This window comes from Malaya genurostris, chromosome 3 (assembly GCF_030247185.1).
Source record: "Malaya genurostris strain Urasoe2022 chromosome 3, Malgen_1.1, whole genome shotgun sequence".
Classification (NCBI taxonomy): domain Eukaryota; kingdom Metazoa; phylum Arthropoda; class Insecta; order Diptera; family Culicidae; genus Malaya; species Malaya genurostris.
The window spans coordinates 73,160,047-73,172,429 of record NC_080572.1 but is presented as its reverse complement, the minus strand read 5'-3'; the positions used below and the strand labels follow the sequence as shown (position 1 = coordinate 73,172,429).

The window sequence follows — 12,383 nt, the reverse complement described above, 5'->3', positions numbered from 1 at the left end:
TAGTCTAATATTATCAGTATATCGAATATTTGAATATTTGAATATCTAACACTTGTGAATTATTTACAGCGAAATCAAAGTGCGTCCATACTTTCTGGGACAGTCTTTATAACATTGATATTGATTACCTAATTGATTGATTAGGTTGTGAAAAGTATTGGGAAAAGTTACTCATTTAAATGCTATCTAAAACTTTGTAGTAGATACTAATAATAATAATAAATAATAATAGGTAATAGAGGTAGATTATACGTAGATAAATCCAAAAGAACTATTTTCAAAATTTTCAAGTGAATATATTCAAAAAATATTTTTCTTACCTTCAGCAAAAATACTTCAAATGTTTTTTTCTTCAAAACGATTTTATTCGAAATTGGTACTACCACCTTAACAAAAATTATGGTGCCACTTTCAAAAGAAGCGTTATAAAACTTCTTCGAAGACACGTTAGCTCTTAAAAAACAGTGAAAGTCAGTACAAACTTTTGACCGTCTTTTTCCAGTTTTGGACCACTTTGCATCGTTTAAGATTGCATTGCTCATTCCGTCATTTCGATTATGTGGGGCGAAGCGCGTGGTAACCCTATGGTTCTCAGTTCAGCATGTTTCAGAAGTTATGACTAACACGGAACTCAAATCTGTTTCCTGAAAATATATGAACCGATTTTCACAAATTTCATGTTAATGAAAAAAATATCATAACACCACTAAGCTGATGAAGACAAAACGAATACAGAACTTACAATTTGTGGAATTATCAAAACACTCTTAGAACTAGAACTGTTTAGTCAGCTTTCTTTTGGATGGTTTATTCGACGATGTTTGGCTTTTAACGAGTAACCTGTTATGGGTTTCTATACATCTGATCGTTATTTTACCGGCCAAACTCGGTGCAGTTCATTGACAATATTGTAGGTTTGTAGCTATTGACAACATAGAAACAAGGTATAAATAAACGATATGAAAAAAAAATAAAACAGACACGATCTGAGAAGCTATCCTTAAAATAAACTGTTTTTAAATTCGGCCCGTTTGCAACGTGCGTTTAGTTCTCAACATCCGAAGAGTGCAATCCACGCAGTGCACCAGCGAAATTCCTGCGGGTTCCCTTTCTCATTATTATTGAAATCTTTCGCCAACTTAACCACGATTGGTAGCCATTGTGTGGTGGAGAAACCTGTTTTTTTCTTCATTTGTTTTGCTGCTGCTGATACTCACTTTCCCCTCATAAGCTCATACCGAGCAATTCCAGTACATACAACGTCTACGGATTACGCAATCTTAACACGGCAACGTGTCTTTTGTTGTTTGCCTGCATCGACCCCCCTTCCTCCGCTTTCCCATGAACCAGCAGCATAAAGATGGTGTTGTAAAGATGGAAGATCCATTGTTCCATATGTATAACCGTCCTGCACGATCTCTTTTACACTAGCAAAAATCTATTTGCGGAAACATGCTAGGAGGCCCGTTGACCTGCAGGTGTTATATGCATGGTTCTTTGAATGCAGTTTGTAGCTGAAAGGTAATCTCTGGGTCGGCCGTTACGGTGTTTACGTTCAAGTTCAATTCGTGCATACCATCGCTGATGCAGCGTGGATGGAGATGCCGAAGGCTCTCGCCAAAGATTTGCGTTTCACAGACGTTTTTGTTTCACTTCGATTCCGCAACATTTAGTTCACCACTGGCAGTCGAGCTGATCGTATTGATATAAAAATTTTTCATTATTGCCACTCGATTGGGGATTACTGGATAGTATTTTCGTACTGCTGCTAGGATTTTGGATGTTCATCTTGCTTGACGAGAGCATACGATGTACATTCACTAGAGAAAAAAAAGTAAGTACAAAGGTTAGTTGGTGAATGGTGCCAGATTGATTAGGTTTCGAATAAACATTTTTGAAAATTTCCTGATTTGAAAACTATTTCTCACGCATCAGTAGCATAGTTGCCTAAACTGGTAAGGGCATATTCAGTAGTGTTCTAGTTCTAGATATATAATTTATGTCAGTTACAAAATTTAAATCTGGATTTTATAACAAGAAAAACTGGCAGCCCCAGTAGTGTTTTACTCGTGTTTCAAATATACAAAAAATAGAACGGCATCGTAGATCAGTTTTAAATTTGACAGAAGAACTGGTCGAATAAATAAAACTAGAACGGCTTGCTGTGGATATGTTTGTTTCAGTTTCAGTTATATTATAGACCACCCATATGAATCTTGCAGCTGTTGAATTTGCTCTAAGAGCAAATTCCACAGCTAGATGTTTTATATGGAAGATCCATAACAGAGCAGAAACTGGAACAAACGTATCCCCAGCAAGCCGTTCTAGTTTTATTTATTCGTCCAGTTCTTCTGTCAAATTTAAAACTGGTCTACGTTGCCGTTCTATTTTTTGTATATTTGAAACACGAGTAAAACACTGCTGGGGCTGCCAGTTTTCTTGTTATAAAATCCAGATTTAAATTTTGGAACTGACATAAATTATGCATCTAGAACTAGAACACTCCTGAACATGCCCTAAGAGAGGGTTCATAGTTAATGCTTTGAGTTATTTTGTTAGTAGGTTTCCATGTTTATAATTTGATAGTGTAATAAGAAATAAATAAAAATATCACCAAGTGTTTTGCGAATATTGATAATCGGAATGGGTACATCTTTTTAGTTAATGAGTGGAGAAACATTCCCATTGCTTATCAACAGAAATGAACAATTGGTTATTAGAACAAACGTAAATATGTGTTAAATACATATTCTTGCACAAACTGAATCAATCAAAAAGCTTTACGTGAATGTAGAATGGCATTTTCACTGGATCAAGTTGAAGGGAGGTTTCTAGGTACTAAAAAGTAGTGACTTTTTAGTCCTGTTATCTACATGTTTTGGTTATTACCATTGTTTGCTTCTGCAGCACTGGGATTTTTGTCGTATAGGAAAAATTGTAGGGAAGATGCGAATCTACGAGCTTACTAACTCATTATACAAACAGCGATGTGATTCAATTGAAGATTTAGTCGATTTTTCTGGAAATTCACTCACTTTACCATATCACTTTTAATGGCAACTCATTTCAACTCAATCAGCGTGGGCGCCTCAAGACAATTTTCAAAATTTTATTCTGAACGCTTTGAAATGTTTTCTTCCTGGTTTTTGACCATATTGGTACTGCAAAGAGTATAGCTGCCCTGAATATTTATATATAAAATGATAATTTGTTCTTAATACAGAGCTTAGAACCCCTGGTTATCAGGGCCGGTGAAACATGTTAAGCCCAGGTGGGTAATTTTTCGTACCGGGGTGAACGACCCGCTATTTTGAAGTATTGCTTAATTCTAATGGAAATGATATTTATGGATGGTCGATTTTTTAATAATATTTTGTTTCGATATAACTTTGCATTCGACAATTTTCGGTATTTTATTGTAAAACAAAATTGCTCATTTAAGGGTTAAATATAATAGAAAACTACTGTAGAGTTGTTCGAATTGTTGACATAGCTAGTTTGTTTGGAATACTAAGTCAGCAGTCTTTTGTGTTCCATATAAACTTTTTGTTTGTTTGTAAATTTTCGAAATTATTTCTTTAAGATATCTCGGATGTCTCGCGCGAATTGAACGGCGCACAAAACAAATCCATAAACAATCCAGTCGCTGATGTGCTTAGAACATTGTAAAAAAAGTCTCAGGACTGACTGATATGACGTTTCTAATGTCAAACTAACCTCATTTTGCGAAAGTACCTTTCTTCAGATGACATGTATCAAATTTTCACGTCAATCGCACCACAAACACTAAACCTACCGACATATAAGTGACGTTACTTATTCATTCATGAAAACATTCCGAATTCCGTTTATTGATAAAACATTGCTTTCTATAGAGAACAACCGGGCAAGTCCAGCAATGGTTTGAGACGTGTAACCCGAGCTCGGATTAAAATCAAAGATTTTAAACGTTTTTTTTAAATAACTATTTATTGGAATATGAGTTAAAATTAAATTATTAAGATTTAAATTGGGTGTTCAGCCACAAGTAGTGACTTTTCAGCCCTATTATATACATGATTTAGTTATTACCATGAGGACATCATTTGCTTCCGCAATTCTGAAATTTTTGTGTAGGGAAAATTCTAAACCTACTTGTATTGCGTAATGGGGAAAAGGAACTTATATACTAAATTACTAACTAATACAGAGAGCGAATCGATTCAATTGACGATTGCATCGATTTTTTTCGGAATTTGCTTATAATCTTATGTGACATTACATCTAATGGTTCTATATTTGTGAGTCTGTGTAACTCATTTGTATTAAACCAGGGAGGATGCTTCAAAATCATTTTCAGAATTTTATTCTGAATCCTTTGAAGCGTTTTCTTCCTGGTGGAACAACAACTTGACCAAATTGGTACTGCATAAAGCATGGCTGGTCTGAAAATTTGTTTATAAATTAACAATTTGTTTTTAGACAGAGCTTAGAATTTCTATTTATAAGAGGATATAAACATTTAATATATTTATTACACTTTGCCTGGATTCCTTCAATGTGATCCTTGAAAGTGAGTTTTTTGTCATACGTTAAACCTAAGTATTTAGCTTGATCAGACCATGTCAATTCCAAGCCATTCAATTTGAGAATGTGATTATTGTTTGGTTTAAGAAAAGAAGCTCTTGGCTTATGAGGAAAGATAATTAATTGCGTTTTTGCTGCATTTGGTTAAATTTTCCATTTTGACAGATAATCACTGAAAATATTTGAACTTCTTTGTAGGCGACTGCAGATCACTCTTAGATTTCTACCTGTGGCTAACAGACTTGTGTCGTCACAGAATAGTGATTTCTGACAACCAACGGGTAGATTTGGAAGATCAGAAGTGAAAATATTATACAAGATTGGAGCTACGCTCGAACCCTGCGGAACACCTGCTCGTACGGGTAGCAATTCAGATTTACAATTCTGATAGCTAACCTGAGGAGTACGATCAGTTAAATAATTTTGAATCATTTTGATCAAATAAATAGGAAACTGGAAATCAGACATTTTTGCTATTAAACCTTTGTGCCAAACACTGTCGAATGCTTTTTCTATGTCTAGAAGAGCAACTCCAGTTGATAACCCAGAAGATTTATTTGCTTTTATCATGTTCGTTTCTCCGAAAGATTTTTAACGTGATCAAATCAAGCAGACATCCGGAAAAAAGTTTTGATAATAGGGATGGATGAACACAAAATCAAAGTCCGACTCAACTAGCGTTGGTATGAAACAGTGGACGAAACATGGATCTACTTTTTTCTCCGGAGTCGTTTCAGAATTTAGACGGGGAAAACGCAACAGGTAGCTGGACCAAGTATGACAGTTTTTAGATGCTCGACTATCTTAAATACAATTGATCAATTTTGACATTCATCGTCGAAGTCTTCGTTCTCATCCATTTATACGAATTCCCCATGCAAGAACCAATTACGGATATAATGAACCCTTCTCCAGTATGTGTCGTTTATTCAATAGTTGCTCACAGGAATTTGTTTTTCATCTCTCTCGTAATGCGATACAACGATTATACCATGATTCTTTATTTTTGCAGTTATAATACAAATGTTAATTCTTTCTGCTCGACCACCCCTTCGTCTCTCCGCCATCTCCATTGAAAACTAATAAATTCGCTCGTTGTAACTAATCCTATTGTATCTCCTCTTCTCCGCTCTTCATCGTTCTTCTCTTATCTTTTCGAATACTAATTAGAGTTATATGTCGGTTTTAATCACGTTTGCTCGCCCTCTTTTTTATCCGTCTTCCACCATCTTTTTCGACCACTAATTATCACCATCCTTTACCCGATGGGTTTAGTGTCATCTAATTACTATAGAGTTAGTTAGCTAGAGTTAGTTTTAATTGACAGTATTAAGTACATACATGTATCTGTTGGATTGTTGTAATCTGTTGATATAAACGATGAGTTGTAGATGTTCAGAGCCTAACCACTGTCTATATGGTTTTATTTTCTATATTTTGAATTTGCACGCCGGTATAGAAAACAAAGACGCATTCCTATGTCAAAAGATTTTGAGTGATTATGAATGAAATCACTCAAATTCAAGATAAAGAATGAAAAAGGTGAAAGGTGAGAAGGCTCATTTGAGCAAGCAGAAATCTTTTACTAACTTAAGTTACACAAGAGGAGTTGAACTTAAGCATCTCATCAATGCAAATCACTCGAGTCTCTGGTCTGCAACTGTTATCACTTACTATCTGAACCGACAAAAGAAAAGTTACTGGAAGTTGGTAATTTCTACTTTCGACTCTGGGAACATAAGCAACAGTTCGAACAAACCTTCCACTCCAATGTTCAACTAGCTGTATAGAGATTGAGAAAAACATCCACACAGTGAAGAACTCAATGTGTATAAGAATGCTGTCGCAAGTAGAAACTGACAAAAAAAACTGACAACTTCTGGTAACTTTTCTTTTGTATATCTTCACATCCTTGCTGTACCTTGAGTACTAGCATTCTATAATTTTGATTTTATTTATTCTCAGTTACAATAAAAATATTTTTATTGTTATAAATAATACTAATGTTACCATTGTTTTTCGTTCGAAACTTCAGGTGGGTAAAATTACCCACTTTGGAACTTTCGGGTGGGTAGTACTACCCACCGTACTCACCTCTTTCACCGGCCCTGCGGGTTATAAGAGGATATATAGATTTATTATATTTATTACACTTTGTCACGCAATCACTGAAAATGTTTCAGTGACTGCATATCACTCGATCATTTCTACCCGTGACAAAAAACATATCGCAATAGAATAGCATTTTCTGGGTAGATTCAAGAGATCAAAAATAAAAAAGGTTGTTGGTATACGACACGCTAACCTGATAGTTAAACCGCAGATAACCGATATACTGACTCGAACAGAGATTTGCCGGATTTTGCGTAAATTTACAATTTGCTATACGTTTGAAACGAAAAACTCACTACTTCTACAAACACGACTGTTCTCCGTAGTCTTCAACAAAGGTTCCACGAGAATTGCACGACAATTTAATCGAAATGCAACAAAAACTAATTCATCCAACAGCAAAACAGACAATTCTGCGTGAAGTTAATGTAGTACTCAAAATAGTGTCGTGATGTGAATGCTGCATCCAAAATAGAATCGATCGCGGTGATATCTGCAAGTATTCGCCATGTTGAATTAGCAAATTTTACACACAGTTCATATGCGAGCTTGTATATCTGTTTTCTGTGACTAACCTGAACACAATTTTGAGTTATTTTGATCAAACAAATTGATATCGGCGTCAATCGTTATCAGACAATTCTGTACCATTTGCATCGACCGTGTAAACTAGCACCGTCGTTCGGACCCGAATTTACGAACAAGCTCTATTATCATAGAGACTATAGAGCAAAGGCGAAGGTAAACGAACGATGCTCATTGTTCGATGTTGAAGCAGTCAGAAAAAAACTTAAAATAAAATTCTCCTCGATTTCTCAGAATGATTGAACGTATTTCCACAGATTTGTTTTCGAATAAAAGATTCTATAGTCCCATCGGTTGCTATTGATTTTTATCTGCATGCAACTTCCGATTACGGAGTTACTGAGTGAAGAGTATGACAAATTTTAAAACATTATAGAACCTTCTTAGCAGGCCGTTCAATTTTGTTGGTTTTTGAGCGCTTGTTGAACGACATATTGCACGAAATATTCGCTCAATTTGCTGGAACGGTTTGTTGTTGTTTTTTTCTCTTGCAAAAATAGTGTGAAAATTAAGTGTTACCTTTACATAGAAGGTATTTTTTTTGTTATTTTACGTGAAGTAGAAGTATTGTGCAGGTATGTATTGTTAGTTTAAACAAATTCAACGGGGCTCCAACTCCTCATGTTAAAAATGGCTCAATAATGGACCTCTATCTGCCGGGTTTGTTGAACGAAAAAATGGCATTCGGTTCAACGGTCTGTTTCAGAATCGGCAAACGAAGGTCCCGTGTTGGCCTCCCGTTTAACGATTGATTGGACTTTCATTGGACCAATGATCCAACGTATTGGACCAATGAAGGACCATCGTTGAACGTTTTTTTCTTCGTGGGAAGTGAAATCGTACAAAGAGTACGAAAACTGGTCCGGGTTCCGGGAACCAATCAATCATTCGGTTCCGGGAGCCAGGTCATTTTTCCAAAAATATGTGATTAAGCCACTGTTTCTATCAAGCCAAAAATCTGTCTGTGCAAAATCTGTGCATGTTTTCCGTACCAAAATAGCAGATCGGAATCCTATTTGCTACCTACGCTGTACATTTTGGTGCTAGACTGCACACTTATTTTCGGATTTTTAGTTCGGTAATATTTATTATTGGAAAATTCGTTACTTTTATCAAAATTACCGATTATTCTGCTATTCTTACAAAAATTGACGTATTCAGCATATTTTGTTACCGAAATTCAGCTCTTCAAAAACATGTACTGAAAATTTGGCAATTATCTACTGAACTGTCTTCACTTTGAAATTATTCAGTAAATTTAATAGAAATCGTGCTGATCGATCAGTAATTTATCGATTTGTAGCGAATTGTTCGGTAAAGAGTACCGAATCAATTTGTAAAATGCAAGTGAGTAAAATGGAATATATATTGATCAAAATCCAATCTTTGGATGTATCGTTATTCGAACTATTCAGTAAGTAATATGATTTACCTTCTAACATTTCAGTTTTACAATACATGGATGCAATTACTTGTTTTTTTTTGTCGAAAGGCAGTTTCCGGTTATGTATAGAAGACCTTGGATGCCATGGCCCTTTACATATCCATAATCACGATTTTCTTCCTGACGCTGTATATTACGACTATACTTTTTCGAAATGTAATATGCGTTATAGTCGGTTCTGGTCTTTAAAAAGACATATTTTGGATAAACATCCCCGAGAACCGCAATTTCTCGTGAATTCTCCGTCATTTCAATCTGCATTTGAATATGCGGAACTAGCGGATAATAGTCAGTAGATTCAATTAATGAAGACACTAAACATACCGAAACGGATGAAATTAAAAATTCTCGTGGCGCTGAAGGAACAAAGTTAAACGGTATAATTCAGTGGTTAAAGGTAAATAACTGTATTTTTTGTTTTTTAAATTCCGTCTTGTTAATACCATCACAAAGAACGAATATAATATTAGTATTGATTAATTACGCTTTTATATCTGTGAATTTATATGTGTTATTCCAGGTTGATGACCCTTTTCCTGAGGTTAATTCCTGTATCCCGATACTACTTTACAAAGCTGAAGGAGGAACTATTATTTGGCGCGATCATAAAATTCCAGTAGAGGGAGATATTCTGTACTGCTTCCGATTGCTGTGCCAGTGTTTTGAAGTATTCAACTGTAAAAGCCATCTTGCAGATAAACTGTTTTATTTGTACATTATGAACACTTTATATAGTATTGGAACTCTTACTACAACGGGTGAAAACTTTCGCCGAAGCTATGAGATGAAAGAAAATTAATGTTTTTTAAATCAGTTTTTCAAAATATTTTTTCCGAATTTTCAAATGAAATAATTTAATCATTCAAAATTAATTTTCTGCTGCACTGAGCTGTAAAAATTACTGATTCAATCAGTTGGTTTAATCGCTGGTTCGGTAACTTTTCAACGTAAAACAAATGCTGACTAAACAGCAATATTTACTGAATCCTCATCAACATTTGCTGACCAGTACAGCTAAAAATGACAGTTCGAACAAACTTCAGTTTTACTGAACGTTCGTCAATTAATAAATTACTGAACAGATTACCGTACGTTCAGCTGTGTAAAAGTCGGTAAAATATTGCTGAAGTCGGTAAAGAAAACTAAGTGTGTGCGATCCATTTTCAAAAATCTGTGAAAATCTGTGAGCGATTGCACAATCTGTGAACCTAGCATTCCTGCCTCTGATGTAATGATAAAACTGATCACTTTCATTGATTTTTCATATACACATTAAATAGAAGGCTTCGCTACCTCACTAGAAGAATCAAAACAGATTTCTGTGTTTCGGTTTCAATTTTATGTGTGAATGCTGTCCTTCTCCGAAATTGCGTTTCACTTTGGTACAAAGAGGAATCGGTCGGTCTCGCGTGGTTACATTTATTACACCATGATACATCCGTGGTTAGATCGCTGTACAGTAGTAAGGTTATCACTGATCAGAATCGTAATTATTTTATTCTTCAATGTGAGGTGGTGCATATTTCGAAATTCGCGTCTTGGATGTTCATCGAATATTCACTTAAAAATCTTTGCATTGGGTATAAGGATCGATCGATGGCATTGCTGTTCAAATATTGCGCTTCCACGTTTTAACATCTATTATGAATTCGTATCAGAACAGATTGTTTAAATAGAATGGAGAAAATCGATCATGAACTATTTAAAATGTTGCTTGCCTTGTTCCACATCATCAGTTCAAACAACCCTACATAGCTGTTCCTTGTAGTTTTTCCATCGAACCCACCTCTTCGGCCACAGATAACAGATATTCAGGCTCCCACATGAACGGTGTGTAAAATTTTGAGCGAGCTGCCTGGTGAATACTTGCAGATGTCGTCGCGATCGCCACTATTTTGGGTGCGGCAGTCTCACCACGTTAATTTTTGGTTTCGGTGGAGGGCAATATCGCAAGTTCAGTTTTTTTCTGGTATCATTTGATTCAACATTTGATTCTTCCGACATGGGAATTAAATGCGATTTTAATTTTGTGGGAGCAATGTGAGAATCAATTCACCAAAGAATAAAAAAATATTATGTGAAGAACACTGGAGTATTACTATTTTTTCATTTCTGTTCTCGAAAAGAATGCAACACTTACTTTTGTGTATATTTTGTTATTTGATACGTTATAATTGATGCAATCTCTGGCACAACTAGTTTAGGGTATAATGTCTACATGTGCAAAATTTCGTTACAATATGTCAAGTGATCATCGAGATGCCTTCCAAGCAAGAAGTGCTTCAACAAAATTTTTTGTGCGTGGTTGTGGAAGCGAAACGAAATGCAACCCCGTGAACGCAAGGAAGATGAGGGATGAAGTCTGTTTCATCTAAAAGGCAATGATCTGTTCTAACCTATAAACAGAATATCACGTCCAGAACCCGCGCCAGGACACTGTATCGCGAGTGGTTGTGCGTCAAAAATGCATCGTAATGGACGATGAGGCGTACATTAAAGCGGACACCAAGCAAATCATCGGCTTGGAATTTTTCTTCGGCAAGTCTCGCCTGGATACTCCGGAGATGTTTCGGGAGAATAAGGTCGAATAATTTGCCAAAAAGTACTTGGTGTGGCAGACGGTCTATGGGGGCGGCAAACTCAGCAAGCCGTACATTACGACCGACCAAATCAACGGCCGAATATATTAAGAAGAATACCTCCAGAAGGGGGGCGGCCCGTTTGGCATAAGGTCATTTGGCATAATACCGTTTGGCATAGCGCCGTTTGGCATAATGGTTATTTGGCATAACAGTTATTTGGCATAATGACATTTGTCATAATAATAATTGGATTCGTAATATTTTTATTTAATGTAAATATTTTTCGATCGAGTGATGTTTTGCAAGGAAAACTCGAACGAAATGTGTGAATTTTATATTCGGTCCGAATATTTCGATGATATTACGTGAAATAGCATTATTATTTTTTATTTTCCAAATTCTGTAGTAAATAGTAGACTCTCATTTTATATAAGCAACTCACTTATTGCTAGCACAATCTTCTGTTCGTCATAGATGATTCAGGTCGAGACGGCCGAAGGTCGCGAGTGCGCCGGCGACCCGCCGTCGGGAGCGCCGGCCCGCAGAAATCACCTCTGTTTAGTGGCGGTCGTATGTCCGGATTACCCAAAGCTAGGAGTTATCCCTCAGTTAGGTCCGAACGAGCGGTAGCGAGGTCGGATAGCAGGTCATTAAAAACGATGAGGCGTAGCCGCATTAGACCTTACAAAATTTCAGTAAATAAAAACAATTTCTATTAAGCAACATGTTCATCTGTTATGCCAAATGATTGTTATGCCAAATGACCATTATGCTTAATAACCATTATGTCAAATAACTATTATGCCAAACGGTGTTATGCCAAACGACTTTATGCCAAACGTGGTAGCCCCTTCCAGAAGCACCTGTTGCTTTTCCTCCTGTTAAACGATCCGGTATCGGTGGAGTGGTATGAGGTAAAACTCGCCTGGATTTCGGCCAATAGAACAATTCTGTGCGATTATGAAAGCTTCGAAAAATAGGGAAGTTCATCCAACTCGACCAGGATTTGAGAAAGAGTGGATAAAAGTGTTTAAGAAAGATGGCGCTGGTGTTGTACACAATTCGATGTGTAGTGTCAAGTCCAAAGTGCGGAC

General features: G+C 36.2%; 1 protein-coding gene across 4 annotated transcripts in view; it reads left to right on the top strand.

Moving 5' to 3' along the window:
* LOC131438535 (retinol dehydrogenase 14) overlaps positions 1-12,383 on the top strand; it is a 145,970-nt gene that overhangs the window by 47,526 nt on the left and 86,061 nt on the right. Inside the window, exon 1 of one of the 4 annotated variants that reach the window (XM_058608633.1) lies at positions 1,675-1,834. The exons of the other annotated variants lie outside the window; for them this stretch is intronic. The gene's annotated coding sequence lies outside the window, so the exon portion shown is untranslated. Of the gene's footprint in view, positions 1-1,674; positions 1,835-12,383 lie in introns of those variants that run through there. 4 annotated transcript variants of the gene reach the window in all.